The sequence below is a fragment of the Pinus tabuliformis genome, chromosome 1_1 (genome assembly GCF_031772625.1).
Source record: "Pinus tabuliformis cultivar Carrire ecotype Pingquan chromosome 1_1, CPIR1, whole genome shotgun sequence".
NCBI classification, from domain to species: Eukaryota; Viridiplantae; Streptophyta; class Pinopsida; order Pinales; family Pinaceae; genus Pinus; species Pinus tabuliformis.
Genome location: NC_142297.1, coordinates 85,106,713 through 85,122,984, shown reverse-complemented (window position 1 = coordinate 85,122,984; position 16,272 = coordinate 85,106,713). Strand labels below are relative to the sequence as shown.

Genomic DNA, 16,272 nt, shown 5'->3' with positions numbered 1-16,272 from the left:
ACACTATGCAACTAATTTCCCATAGAAGAAGTCCAAGAAGGGATCCTCGAAACAATCAGAAGGTGAGGCATTAGCCTCTCAGTTTGAACTTGACTTTACCCTCATCACATGCATGGTTTCATCGATGGTGGGATGTGTTTGGTATCTTGACAATGGAGCCTCATTCCACATGACCGGTGATAAAAGTTGATTTAGTACCTTGGAGGAGAAAGACCTCAAGATTAGCATAGAGATGGGTGACGACGGAAAGTACAGTGTTTCAGGAGTGGGCACGGTTGCTTTTTAGAGGGAGCATGGATCTCCTCTCACCTTGACATATGTGAAGTATGTGCTTGGACTGTAGAAGAACTTGGTATCGGTCGCGATGTTGGAGGACAAAGGCTACGATGTTGTCTTCAGTGAAGGAAATGTGTTCCTGAGACACATAGCCATGGGTCAGACCAAGAGGATTGGGATTCGGGTGAAGAATCTCTATAAACTAGAGGTGGATGATTATGCAGCATTGAGTTCGAAAGAAGAATTGGTGCAAAGCCAAGACACTAGTGAGTTATGGCATAGGCGGTTGGGCCATTTGCATCATGCGGCCTTTAAGATAATGCAGCAGATCTCTACTAGACTTCCCAAAGGTAAACTTGAGCAAGTTGACACATCAAAAGGTTGTACCTTGGGGTAAGTACACAAAGTCTTCCTTTCATGATCGAGACAGTCGAGCCGAAGCTATCTTAGAGCGAGTTCATAGTGATTTGTGTGGACCATTCTCGATGGCCTCCACAATGAAGCAAAGGTATTATGTGATTTTCATTAATGATTTTTCTCATAAATGCTAGATTTATTTCATGCAGAAGAAGGACCAAACCTTTTCAAAGTTTTTTGATTTCAAAGCTTTAGTCGAGAAAGAATCTGGGAAGAAGATCAAGGCCTTGAGAAGCGATAAAGATGGAGAATATGTCTCTCAACAGTTTAGGGACTTATGTGTAGCGAAGGAATTAAACGAGAGTTGACGGCACCCCATAACCCACAACAGAATGGGGTGGCTGAAAGGAAGAACAGAACGATTGTAGGGGCAGCTCGCGCGATGCTACATGACCAAGGCCTACCACTTCATTTGTGGGTTGAGGCATGCAACACAGTGTTCTATTTGCAGAATAGAAGCCTGCATCGCATACCTGGGATGAAGACACCAGAGGAAGCTTTCTCCGGTAAGAGACTAGATGTGGGTCACTTTAGGATCTTTGGCTCATCAGTATATTTCCATGTGACCAAGGATGCACGGAAGAAGCTTGAGCCGACAACAAAGTTGGGGATACTTGTGGGGTACACTGATACACCCCACAACTATTGGGTGTGCTTGCCTACCAGTCAGAAGATTGTGGTTCGTAGAGATCTCAAGTTTCATGAACAGAAGGGCATGTGAGTTTCCCTTGAGAGGGAGCTCCAACTACAAGCTATGGAGGAACTGTTGGTTCCTGAGGAGGAGCCTCAGACTAATGAGGAGCAGTTGCATGTAGGGGTTCCATGAGTGGAGACATCCACTCAAGCAGAGTCTTTGAGGGAGGGACGAAAGTGCACAAGAGAAGCTAATAGATTGTTGTAAGATGCAAGAGAGAATGTGGGAGAACCATCTTCTCATTGTAGACAAAGGAGGTCACCTGAGAGGTACACTAGATACATGGCCCTTGTTGGGCAATTTGTTGAGATCGAGCCATCTTCCTTTTAGGATGCAGTGCAGTAGCCGATTTGGGTTGATGCTATGGTGGAGGAGTATGACTCCATAGTGCGGAACAGTGTTTGGGATGTGGTTCCAAGACCGGAGAACAAGTCAGTTGTGAGTTCCCGTTGGCTTTACAAGGTAAAACAAGTTGTTGATGGTGTTAGGGTCCCATCCTAACCCCCTTATTTATGTCATGGGGATCACGTCATAGTCAAGAGTCAATAAAGCCCATATTAATATTTGTAAGTGGTTAACCCGCAATTAATTACGGGACCACAGTTAGTTGCAAATGGGCCGTAGTATTAGATAGATGGTATTAATAAAACCCACGGTATTGTCTCGTCGTATTGCATGTATGAGTCATATATAAAGGATAGAGACTCCCTATGAGGAGCATCGTGTCTTATTTGGTAATCGAGCTCTGCTATATTGGAGGTTGCCCCCTCGAAGAGGCATGTGAACATTGCTCTTGAATAATAAAATCATTGCTATTCTGTGTTCTGGGTATCTTTTCTTCGCATATTCTGTGTTCTAGGTATCTTTTCTTCACATATTCTGTATCTGGGTATTATTTTGCAGGTTAAGAGCATAACAAGTGGTATCATAGCACTTTCCAGGGCTCGGTGGGATCTCCAATTTTTAGCAAAATTTTTTGGCTAGAGACGTGTTCCGGCGTCTTTAAACCACGGGATCTGTCGTTAAGCGCATAAACCTGCGGATTTGGGGAGGCATGCACGCAGGAAATACAAGAGGTGGTCACATCTGTTGGACTTCCTTGTAACCCCTATGGGTACCCCTTCGAGTAGTAGTGCATTAGACAGAACCGTGCACGGACTGTCTTCCACGTACCCTCTGGGTATATAGGAAGCCCCCTAGGCTCCCTTGAAACTTCGCCATAGATAAACCTTCGGCCGTCTTGTGGCTACAGTACACCGAGAACAGCACTCGGAGAGATTACTCGCCCGTACGATAGGGTAGTCGGGTTGTACGGCTAAGGGTACGGTCGATCCTCCTTAGTTAGAGCCCTGAAACATTGGGCCGAGTACTACTTTCAGACCCTTATCTATATTGCGATCTGTAGCACCTGACACTCCTCTAGACCATAATTCCTTTTTCTATCGGGGATCACACATCAAATCCGCGTGTGCAAAGACGTGCTGCAGCAGCAGACATCAGTCCCGCAGCTCCATCAGATCAGCAACAGCAGTTGTTCCACCATTCAAATCTCTCAGATCCACCGGATCGGAGTTGTTGTGAAGGGTTCATATACCGGGGTATACTTTTCGCAGGACGTTTGGCATCATTGACATTTTGAGGATTTGGCGACTACAGTATTGATCAAGAAGGAGTAAAACTCCGTTAGGAGTTTTCCAAAAAAAAAAAAAAAGTCTGAGATCTTCTGAGGCGCTTATTGGTGATCTAGCCCATCAACATCAAGACGACGAGCTGAGCAAGGTGGTACCATTCAATGTATTAGAAAAAAAAATAAAAATGGCGGTCCCAATTGTTCATCAAGTCGGTGTATGGTAGAAACTAGAGCTCAAGCGATGGCCAATGAAAGGCTAGACAAAATTGAAGAAGATCTGAACAACCTCAACCGTCTGATTGGCGGACTAAGTATCCAGGTAGAGGAAGTACTCGAGAAGGGCAAGGAGCCAGCCCAAGTGGAGGAGTCTAATGGCCATGAATACGATGAGGGTGAGTCTATCCATTCTCCTCATGTCTGGCACACCCATCCACCACCCAGTCAGCGACCTCCCAAGTTGGATATGCATAAATTTGACGGTTCTCACACGTCCGCATGGCTAGCACAAATGGAGCAGTATTTCAAATTGAATCGTATCCTAGATGAGGTGACTAAGCTTATGGTGGGAACCATGTATTTGGACAATGAACGATGGCAATGGGGGGAATGGCATCAACGTTGCAATGGACCTTTTCAGAATTGGTCCCAATTTACCAAAGCTCTTCGAGATCACTTTGAACAGGAAGACTCTTTTTTGGGGCATCTCACTAAGCTCCGACAGACGGGTACAGTGGATGAATATATTACCGCTTTTGAAGCCTTAGCCTTCCGCACTAAGGGTCTCACAGATGAGTTCTACACGAAATGTTTTATCAGCGGTCTTAAAGAAGCCATCAAAGCTCAAGTTCTACTCCACCACCCTCCCACGTGGACGGAGGCTTGCCAGGTAGCTCGTAAGGTGGAACGTGCAATAGCAGCCCAATACAGCCACCCCAATTTCCCCGCTAAAGGTCGTTCCCCACAAGCTCACAACACGACTCAGACACTTAAGATCCAAAAGGTGTCACCTGCGGAAATGGCCGAAAGAAGGAAGCAAGGTTTATGTTACTACTGTGATGAAAAATATTCCCCGGGTCATAAATGCAAGGAGCCCAAGTTTTTTCAAATAGATGCCACTGACTACAGCTCCATCGAGGAAGATCTACCCATTGAGGAATCGGAGGCGATCGAAGAAGACAACCAAAAGGAGATTGTATCTGACGAACCAGTTATTTCGCTAAATGCGTTGGCAGGAATTTCTTCCCCTCAAACTCTCAAAATCAGGGGTTTTCTTAAACATCGCCCAGTAGTAGTCTTGATTGATAGTGGAAGTACCCATAATTTCATCCATCGAAAAATCGCCAAAGCAGCGCATTGTTTTGTACGGGCAGTTTCTAACTTCCAAGTCCAAATTGCAGATGGGGGCATAATGAAATGTGAAGGCCGCTGTGAAAATGCCAAACTTCAAATCTGTGATTATCAGTTGAAAACCCACATGTTTGCCATACACATGGGGGGTTGCGACATTGTCCTAGGGGCTGAATGGCTCCACACTCTTGGGCCAATCACAATGGATTTCTAGGAGTTATATATGAGTTTTAAGCAGAACAACTCCACACATACCCTCCGTGGACTCCAGGCGGGAGCCCCCTCTATCATCAGCTCGCACAGGATGGAAAAATTGTTAAAAAAGGGCCATCATGGAGTGGTAGCTCAATTTAATGCCATCCAGGTAGTCGAAACCATGTCTCTGCCAATTCATCCTGAGATGCAGCAGATTTTAAATAACCATCGGACGGTCTTTGACAAGCCTCATGAGCTTCCACCCTCGCGAGGGGAACATGATCATAGCATCACCTTGGTTCCAGGGGCCCAACCCCCAAATGTGCGCCCATACAGATATCCATTCACCCAAAAGAATGAAATAGAAAAAATCATCAAGGAATTGTTGGAAGCAGGTGTCATTCATCCCAGCATTAGTCCTTATTCATCCCCAGTGGTCATGGTCCTCAAGAAAGATGGGGAGTGGCGGATGTGTCCCGACTTCAGGGCCCTCAACAAGTTGACAGTCAAAGATAAATTTCCCATCCCGGTGGTTGACGATTTGCTGGACGAACTCAATGGGGCTCAATTCTTCACTAAGTTGGATCTTCACTCCGGCTACCACCAAATTCCCATGAAGGAAGTCGACATTCCCAAGACGGCTTTCAGAACTCATGAAGGCCATTATGAGTTCCTGGTCATGCCATTTGGTCTCTGTAATTCCCCTTCTACTTTTCAGAGTCTTATGAATCACATCCTCAAACCATATCTCAAAAAATCTGTCCTTGTCTTCTTCGATGACATTCTCATCTATAGTGGCACTTGGGCGGCACATCTTCAACATGTAGATCTACTCTTGAAACTGCTCCGCAAACATAAATTATTTGTCAAGATGTCTAAGTGTTCGTTTGGCATGGAAGAAGTTGAGTATTTGGGCCACATTGTGGGGCGTGAAGGTGTCAAGGTGGAACCCAAAAAGATCCAGGCAATGCAAGAATGGCCTCAACCTAAGACCTTGAAGAGCTTGAGAGGATTTTTGGGTCTCACAGGCTATTATCGTAAATTTGTCCGCAACTATGGCCACATAGCGAAGCCCCTCACTCAACTCCTAAAGAAAAATTCCTTCTTCTGGAACGAGGAAGCACAACAGGCATTTACCGCTCTCAAAAATGCCATGTGTTCCACTCCAGTCTTAGCACTACTTGACTTCACCAAATCCTTTGTCATTGAATGTGATGCTTCGGGTACAGGTATTGGGGCGATCTTAATGCAGGAAGGGCAACCATTGGCCTTCACAAGCCAACAACTCAGTGGGAGGAATCTGGGCCAATCTACCTACGAGAAGGAAATGATGGCCATCTTACATGTAGTCGAGACCTGGCGACCTTACTTATTGGGGCGACGTTTCCAAATCCGCACAGATCATCACAGTCTTAAATATTTTTTGGAGCAACGCCTATCCTCCCCACAACAAAATAAATGGTTAGCTAAAATGCTGGGATATGATTATGAGATCATTTACAAGAAAGGGAAAGACAACAGTGTAGTAGATGCATTATCGCGCCAATTTGAGGAGGAAAGTACTCTGCTCGTAATTTCCCTTCCCATTCCAGACTGGATTGAAGAGGCTCGCAGGGAATGGTTTTCACACCCAGGGCTCTCCCAACTCATTTCTCAATTGCAGGTAGATCCTAATTCCAGCAAGGGCTACTCGTGGCAGAATGATATTCGTCGTTACAAGGACAAAATCGTAATATCACCAACATCCACCCTCAAAAGTCGCATTTTGGCAGAATTGCACTCATCTCCCATTGCAGGACATTCGGGCTTTCAGAAGACGTATGCTCGCACCAGAAGATCATTCTTTTGGACACGCATGAAAAAGGACATCCTTACTTTCATAGCAAAATGTGATGTCTGTCAATGCCACAAAGGGGAAACTGTCAACACACCAGGCACATTACAACCATTGCCCATTCCGGCATCAATTTGGACGGAGGTTTCTATGGATTTCATAATAGGTCTTCCAAAGTCAGGGAACAAGTCAGTCATCATGGTGGTTGTGGACCGACTGTCGAAGTATGCTCATTTCTGGGCCCTACCCCACCCGTTTACACCAACTTTGGTTGCTCAATCTTTCATGGATCAGATCTTCAAATTACATGGCATGCCCACTTCTATAGTGTCCGACCGCGACCCGATCTTCACCAACAATTTTTGGCAGGAACTCTTCAGAATACAAGGCACTCAACTCAAACTCAGTACTTCATATAATCCGCAAACAGATGGTCAAACCGAAGCCGTCAACAAATGTCTAGAAACTTACCTTAGGTGTTTCACTTCAGAAAAGCAACACCTTTGGGCACAGTGGTTACCTCTGGCTGAATGGTGGTATAACACCAACTATCATGCCACCACCAAAATGACTCCCTATGAAGCAGTCTATGGTCAACTTCCGCCTTCCCCTACTTCTTATCTCAAGGGGTGCTCCAAAGTACAAGAGTGGATCAACTCCTACAACACCGCGCAACCATGCTCGCCCATCTTCGCGAGAATCTTCATCAAGCTCAGAACTGCATGAAGCAATAGGCTGACCAACGTCGCTCAAAGTGCCAATTTCAAGAAGGGGATCAGGTCTTTTTGAGGCTGCAACCGTATAAGCAAACCTCACTCAAAGACAAGGGTTGTCAAAAGCTCTCTCCAAAATTCTACGGACCATACCAAGTACTTCAGCGCATTGGAGAAGTGGCTTACAAGTTGGCTTTGCCACCTACGGCAAAAATCCATCCAGTTTTCCATGTATCGTGCCTCAAGAAAGTGATTGGGAACAATTGCCGAGTTCAAACCAGTCTACCTGAATTGGATGAAGAAGGGTCAATCTGGCTTCACCGAACAGGTTCTAGACACACGAGACAAGCACCTGCACGGCCGCATGATTAAGGAAGTCCTCGTCAAATGGAAAGACACCTCTTCGGAAGATGCAACTTGGGAACCAGCCACTATTCTTCAGCAGTTTCCGCAGCTTCAGCCTTGAGGACAAGGCTAGTCTTAAGGGGGAGGGCATGTTAGGGTCCCACCCTAACCCCCTTATTTATGTCATGGGGATCACATCATAGTCAAGAGTCAATAAAGCCCATATTAATATTTGTAAGTGGTTAACCCACAATTAATGACGGGACCACAGTTAGTTGCAAATGGGCCGTAGTATTAGATAGATGGTATTAATAAAACCCACGGTATTGTCCCGTCGTATTGCATGTATGAGTCATATATAAAGGATAGAGACTCTCTGCGAGGAGCATCATGTCTTATTTGGTAATCGAGCTCTGCTCTATTGGAGGTTGCCCCCTCAAAGAGGCATGTGAACATTGCTCTTGAATAATAAAATCATTGCTATTATGTGTTCTGGGTATCTTTTCTTCGCATATTTTGTGTTCTGGGTATCTTTTCTTCGCATATTCTGTATCTGGGTATTATTTTGCAGGTTAAGAGCATAACAGATGGTAGTGTGGAGAAACATAAGGCAAGATTTGTTGCCCGTGGTTTCTCACAGGTCGAGGGGATCGTCTATGATGAGACTTTTGCTCCCGTAGCAAGGTACTCATCTATCAAATCGATGTTTCCACTATCAGCATAGATGGGTTGGAAGATCCATCAGATGGATGTGAAGACTTCATTCCTCAATAGCAAGATTGAGGATGAGGTGTACATAAAGCAGCCGGAAGGTTTTGAGACCTTCAATTGTGAGTCGTATGTGTGTCGACTCAAGAGAGCTTTATACGGGCTGAAGCAAGCACCTCGTGCTTGGTACACCATGATCAACAACTACTTCACCGGGTTGGGCTTCCCAAAGAGTGAAGCAGATGCGAACCTATACCTCATCATAGTGAAAGGTAAGTCGTTGATCGTTGTTATTTATGTTGATGATCTCATATTAACATGTGATGATTAGTTGATCATGTATTGCAAGGAGTACCTTGCAAGAGAATTCGAGATGAAAGACATGGCTCTCATGCACTACTTCCTTGGCATGGAAGTGTGGCAGAAGGATGGGGAAGTGTTTGTGTCTCAAGGCAAGCATGCCAATGAGATACTCAGGATATTCCACATGGAGAAGTGCAAGCTCATGCAAAATCCTCTAATAGGTAACTAGAGGAAGGAGAATGCTACTTCAGGAGAAGTAGAAGAGGTTACTATGTACAGGCAGCTTGTGAGTTCATTGATGTATTTAGTGAACACATGACCAGATTTGTGCTATGCAGTGAACCAACTGATTCAAGCTATGGTTCAGCCTACCAAGATGTTTTGGAAGGCAACTAAGCATGTTTTGAGATACCTTATAGGCACATCTCAGTATGGATTATGTTACAGATGGACAAGGGGAGTGAAGCTACAGGGCTTCAATGATGCATATTGGGCAGGGAGTCCATCAGATCGGAAGAGCACATCATGAGGAATTTTCAACCTTGGGTCAGCTACAATTTCTTGGTACTGCAAGAAACAAAGGTCAGTTGCACTCAGCTCAATAGAGGATGAATACATAGCTGCAAGTCAGGCAACATGTGAGGCCATCTAGATGTGGAAAATTCTAGTTGGTTTGTTTGATCAGAGGATGGATCCAACTGTGATCTATTGTGATAATCAGAGTTGTATCAAACTCTATGAGAATCCAGTATTTCATGATAGGTCCAAACACATCGACATTCAGTATTATCATCTCAGAGACTGTGTGGCGAGGAGGATCATGTTGTTGCAATATATTTCGACAGAGGAGTAAGATGCTGACATTTTGACAAAGGAATTGCCAAGGTGTAAATTCGAGTTCCATAGAGCTAGGATCAGGTTGGCAGATAATCCCTTTCTTGTTGAGAGGGAGTGTTGAAATGTGGTAATAAGAATATTCCAATTTTAATTTGTCCTTGAATTAAAATTGAGAATTAAAATTTGAATTTAGTCTCACCAGTTGCTTGGAAAATAATTAATTAATTCATCTTGAGTTAATTAGTTGGAGAAATTCAAGCTAGAAGTCTTTGTGAATTCATGCAACAGTTATTCCTTAAATTAAGGAGATTATCCCTTAATTAAGGAGATAACGTTGAGTTGTATTTGAGGTGTAATTAGTTATCTCAGTTAACTGAGTTATGTCCAGTTAAATTAGTTCCAAACTATTTGAGGAACTAATTGTGAGTTCAGTCAGTTAATGCATGCATGCATCCAACTAGTGTACTCCAGATAACTGAATATTCTCTCATCGATAACTCATGTATGTCTATTGAGAGAAAGACCTAGCTGAGATAAATGACAGGGACAGTGTACTATCAGTTGTAATAATTTTCCTATAAGGAAAACTCTTGCATGCAGAAAGAATTCATTCATTGAGATTTGCGCAGTTTTACAGGGTGTAAGATCAATGTGAGTGATTAGTGTCACACTTGGTGACAACTGTATCACCTAGGAGAAACTGCGCATGGAAATAGGGGGCTTGGAGGGCAAAGGAGAAGTCACATGAGCAGTCTCTTTTGTCTGTGAGCATCAGTGAGGGATTGTACTGAGAGCTGGATAGCTGTGAGAGCTAAAGCTGAGTGTAATCCTGATAAATTTCCACTTGTATGATAATACGAATAGTGGGGTTTCTAGATGAGGCTTTCCCCAGAGTATTCTTCTGTGTTTCATGTGTATTATTTCCTCTTCTAGTTATATGTGTTCCTCTTGATCTTGCTCAAATCTATTAAGCTTCCGCAAGTTTGATTGTAGAGGTAAATTAAAGTATATTGCTTTAGTTACATTGCATTATCAGGTTGATCTACAGTCAGAATTTCTACATCAATAAGAGTTTGGGAGGTTAAAATATCACTAATTGGAATCAATTATTTATGTGTTTTTGTTCGTGATGGGCACATGGATTGAAGAGTTGATAAATTTTGATAAGATCTTCCCATTTTCACTGTACCAAAAACAATAGATAGATGCTATTCAATTGTTTGATTTGATATATTATATGTGGTACTTTTGATCAGCGTTGAGTACATTACAACCATTACAAGTTTCACTCTCTAATCCTCATCGCTATGGATCTACAAATGTTGTCAAAGAAACTTTTTCTAAGATTTGTCTCAGGGAATCAAAGAGTTGCAAGGAATAACACCATAAATACCAAGAGGAAACTAAAAAGAGAAAAGACAAGAAGATGGTAGCCACAATTGAAAAAACCAACGATCCTAATAAACATTGTAGACATTCTCATGTGGACAAGAACCTAGAAGAGAAGTGTTGGAAAATTCAACTCAATTTGTGTCCACAATGGCTTATGTCCAAGAGGAAAGCAAAAAAAGCTACCAAGACAACAAAAGAAGTGTATAAAGAACCTTCAATCTAAAAGTATCCATAGTTTGCACCACATTGCAATAGACAAAAGATATTGGAGATAAAAATGTAATATTTTGAATCAAAGGTCAAATGAAGAATCATAAGGTAAATTCTCTATTTGATAATGGCTATCAATGTAATCAAATTTCTAAAACATTAGTTGATGAGATTGGTCTAGAAACATATTTTCTACTGCAATGAACTTCACTAGCATGGTTGTAAGTGAAATCTTTTATGAAAACCGCTCAACTATATAAAATAAAGTTTTCCATTAATGCTAACTATTTCAATGACTTGGATTCTGAATTTGCATCATTAATCGCGTTCGAAATGATGTTTGGTAACCCATATCTATTGGATAGGAATGCTACTTTCTATACAAGAGGAAACAAATATCAGTTAGTCAAGGGGGGTAATTCATGCTTCATCAAATCACATAAAGGGGGAGAGAGAGTAACTCCTATAGTATAAAAACAATAGTAGGCATAAAACAACAATCAATGACAAAATGTGGTGGCCATGTGTTTCCATGTCCTCAAATGTCTAGCTTTTGGAGACCAAAAGCCTCCAAATGGCAAGGTGTAATCTAAAATGGATCTAAAACAAGCAAGAATGGTGTACGACTAAGGTTAAAAAAATTAATTAGTAAAAGAAGAGGTTATTGAAGTTGTTGTTGTGTAATATATTGAAAATGCGATAGAAGTTGTTGCTATGAAAAATGTTGAAGACTCTGTGAAAAAGAGTCAGTGATATTACTGTAGAGGAAGAGGCTGCAAAACACTAATTCAAAGCTACAAAGGTGGATGAAGTAGGAGGTTTTAATTGTTGGTATGATGGCCACATCTTGAATTTATTAAGTACTCATTTGACATAAGGAACATTGAGTTGCTAATATCATAGCGAAATAATTACCAAACTAAAAATTAAAAATGGGAACCTAGAAGGTAATGCTACTAACAAGAGACAAAGAAGAAAATGAAAGGGAAAGGACATTTGGCGTTCTACCTTGATAGATCCCTATGTTGTCCTCTCACACCAAAAAATTAGAATGTTTTCCTCTAGCAAGATTCAAAAGGCATTGGCTTTATTATTGAAATCAAATTTCGAAAGGCCAAGATATAGCCAACATAATCGATCTTCTATAAATTATTGATTAATAATGTCTTATCATCACTAGATTAAGTTGGATTTCCATGTACTTAATAATTTTTAGGTATTTTCTTTACTAATGCTAGCACAGATTCAAGTGTCAAAATCATGCTATATCATTATTTGGATTTTCTTTGGCATTTTCATGTTTATGATATCACTTTTCACTCCCATACAAACAACCCGCAGGTGAAATGTATTGGCAATTTCATAATAAAGTATTTAACACGGAGTGAGGGTTTATAGTGGAATATTTGGTTTGTTTGAAGAATTGATTTCAGTTCTATAGCATGGTATTTAATTTATCTCAAAGATAAAATTCACAATGATTATAGAAAAAGATAAATCAAGCAGTTTCAAACAATACCTTAATACTTGTGATTAACAGAACTTATTCTAGTCAAAAAAATAATTACAAAAGATTAAGTGATCTTGTTCCACATTAAGAATCAATATTGGTGACTTATGTGGATTTTGAGTCCCCCAATTATGGACACAGACACCATACAACATTCAATTATTATTGTGATCAAGGATGGCATAGCATTGCTACCAAAAAGAAAACCGCCCCTAACACAATATGATTTGAATTGAGCTAAGCAACATTATGGGAACATTCAATTATTATTGTGGTCAAGAATGACATAGCATTGATGCCAAGAAGAAAACCACCCCTGATGGAATATGATTTGAAGTGAGCTAAGCAACATTATGGAAACATACAATTATTATTGTGATCAAGGATGACATAGCACTCATGTCAATAGAAAACCCACCACCAACTCAATATGATTTGAATTGACCTACTAATACTCTCATTAACTATAACTATATATATATATATATATGATTTATTATGAAAAATACAAATCTTTTAATTTATAAACATTTCTTGAAATTTTATACTTAAAAAATAAATAAATTATGTTTTAAAAAATTTATCATTTTAAAATATAATAAACCAAAATAAAAATATAAATATAATAATATTTTCTATCCCATATAATATAATAACAACAAAGTGACGGGGTAATATAATATTAAAAGTAAGTTAATCTAAGGACATTCAAACTTAAAGGAAAATTATCACTGTACCAATTGATCTCGTTTTCCAACATATTTTTTAATTTTGTGAAATTTTGATTAACAGAAATACCCTCAAAGCCATTGAAAATTGGCTTCACAAGCAACCAGATTTTCTGAAATTTGAAGTTTATACATTTTGTCCCTCTTTCACATTTTTGAAGTTTGAAGACAGTGATGTTATTGTAATCCTATTATATACTCGGTATTAGATTTATGTATTTTCACATTTCAGAAGTTTCAAGAGAGTGGTGCTATTATATACTGTGTAACGTATAACATACATGGTATTAAATGTATACATCAAATGCAGTGCCAAATGCCGTATTATTATGACATTTTTATAAGAAAGTATATATGGTGCTGGACAGCAAATTCTCATCACGCTTTTATATATGGTGTTAGATATATAAGTCAAATGCAGTAGCTAATTCTTAAATTTGCTTTTTGAAAAAAAATAGACATGAAGAAGGAAATTATGAAAGGATATTGTGAGGGCAAGTCTGATTCTTAAATTTGCTTTTTGAATAAAAAATTAGACAGGAAGAAGGAAATTATGAAAGGATAATTGTGAGAGCAAGTCCTTATGACACTTTGCGGGAAACTTAAGTATGGATCGTCCAAATTGAATGGAAGGATAATTATGGAAAGAAGGATTGCACCCAATAAGTGGGGTACTGTAAAAAAAATGCATGTAGGCGTCTCCCAATTTACATAAATAAAATAGTGAAAAGCCCCACTACTTCACGAGCAAGAATACAGGGTGTGGTGGTTTTAACGTACAAAACACCCATGTTGATCAGATGGTTGGTAGTCCACTCCTTTGATGGTATCCCTTTCCTCTCCTCGCCTCACACTCTCTAAATCTCTCCCTTCGCTCACATCAAACTCTCTAAATCTCTTTCGTGTAAAATTGTTGGAGTTGTACTATCATCACACTTACATGGTCTTGAGATTTTCTGGTTACTGCTACCTCTACAAGCTTCTTGCAAGCAGCCATAGGGCCTCCTGCTAATGGTACCAAAATAGGATGATTTTCGACGCAGAAAGGCCTCGCAATATCCACTGCTTCTTGATTACTGACTTTATCCCACAACCCATCTGATGCCAAAATCAGAAACTCGCAATCAGATGTAATTTTAATCTTTCTGGTGTCTGGTTCAGCGGTTATCCAATCTTTTAACTGCGAATCCCCTATTGCCCTAGATACGGCCAAAGATCCCTGAACTCGCCAAACTCCATGGCGGAGGTCCACAATTCCACCCAAATTCTCTATCCGTTGTCGCTCGTCTGCTCTTCCTGCTCGATGATCACACGTAAGCGCTTCAGAAGCGCCATCTCTGCTAATAACTGCTCGACAATCCCCAGCGTTGGAAACCACTAAGTTACCACCTCTGATCAGAGCCGTCAGACAAGCAGTACCGCTGCCAACCTCCTGTTTCAAAAAATCGGCATCTGTTGTTAAGTACCCAGCTCTAACAGCCTGCTCAAGAATGTCTTCTGTTTCAACTTCCATACGGAGCATAGCATCCACAATATTCTGCCCAAGATTTTCGGCAGTGAAAGCTGCAGCTTTCCTACCACCATGACCGTCGAACACACCAAAAAAGGCCTGTCTGGAATCACCGAGAACATTGACAATGGCCTTGTGGGTATCCTCCATGAACTCTCGCCGACCTTTTCTGCGCAAAACTGCGTAATGAGGGCCCTCCTCATTGACAACCGTTGGCTGCTCTATTGCCATGCACGGCACAGGTATGCCCGACAGCTGCAGCGGAATATCCAGCCTCTGCGGGCGTTTCATTTTGAGTGGACGCGAAGGACACTTGTGGGCGATCGTACCATTATCCTCCGGGACATTGGCACAGGGAGAGAAAGCCCTCTTGGCCGGGCTCTTCGCCCTCTCGCTCGCCGGTAGATTTTCGTCTCTCATGGTAAAAACAGGCCTCATGGGAGAACCCACAAAACTGGCCTGGATGCTGCTGGCCCTTGGCGTGTCGAAACCATAATTGTGCAGAGAGGGGGACCTGCAGGAGCCGAAGACAGAGGGAGAAATCACTGTTACAATGCAAGCCATGTTAACAATCTGTGGATGCTGCTGTTACAGATGCCGATGATGGTAAACTTTGTTGATACCTTCGGAAACCTCCTTACTCTTGTTGCCCGATCACAGGATCTCTGCAATGGTAGTAAATAATTAGCACCTTCTCTCGTTTCAATTCAGTTGAATGTCTCCCTCCAAGCTTGTTAGGCGTACTTTATTTCTATGAGGTCTACCGTTAGCATTCTTATAAGCGTTCCATGTTTCATATGAGACGAAATTTTGGAAAAAGTCCAGCTGTCTGCTCCGTCAACACCTCTGTGCGCAAATCCAGCACGTGCACAGTCAATTATTTTCTGTAATACCAACGTCCATGCTCTAGAACATGCTGAAAGAGTCTAAAGTTTACGTCGTCAGCTGTTTGTTTCAGTTCGATGACGATTACGGAAGCCGCCGCCGCTATAATATACTATTGATTCGACCTTCGCTAATTCAGAAATGATTTGACCTGGTTTGAATGGTTTTGCTTTATAAATAATTTTGTGTTATGATTTACGATTTCTTACTTAGTAAGCGGTGCTGGTTATGCTCATGCTCATGTTATATTGACTTCGTTTGAAAGTTTTTGTTTTTTAATAATTTTGTAAAAACTAAAATAAAATTGAAAGACTCTTTGATTATATATATTAACTTTAATTACGTATCAAAATAAAATAGTTAAAGTGTATTCTCACATTTCTTTAATAAAATATTTAAACGTTATAATATTTAATTAAATTTTAAAACTTATTAAACGTTATAATATTTACTTAAATTTTAAAACTATCCCAAGAAAACATTTATTTAAATTTTAAAAATATTCAGATTGGGTGACTGCGGTCTTTGATAAGACAGGACGTGGGCAAGGAGAGATTCATGCAAGCCAAGGCCATGTACAACCTACTAGCAAACTCATCGCTTGCCGGAACAAGGTTTTACTTATAGGAAGATTCACTCTTAGTATGTTGGTTCCTTTGTTGGGGTGACTCTTTGAACATTGTTTTTTATAAAAATTATTTAGAGAAATTAGTGGGGCTTGCGGTAAAGCAAATAATC

General features: G+C 41.0%; 1 pseudogene; it reads right to left on the bottom strand.

Moving 5' to 3' along the window:
• Positions 1 to 13,950: 13,950 nt before the first annotated feature.
• Positions 13,951 to 15,348, bottom strand: LOC149211748 (putative protein phosphatase 2C 53 pseudogene; annotated as a pseudogene).
• Positions 15,349 to 16,272: the final 924 nt, after the last annotated feature.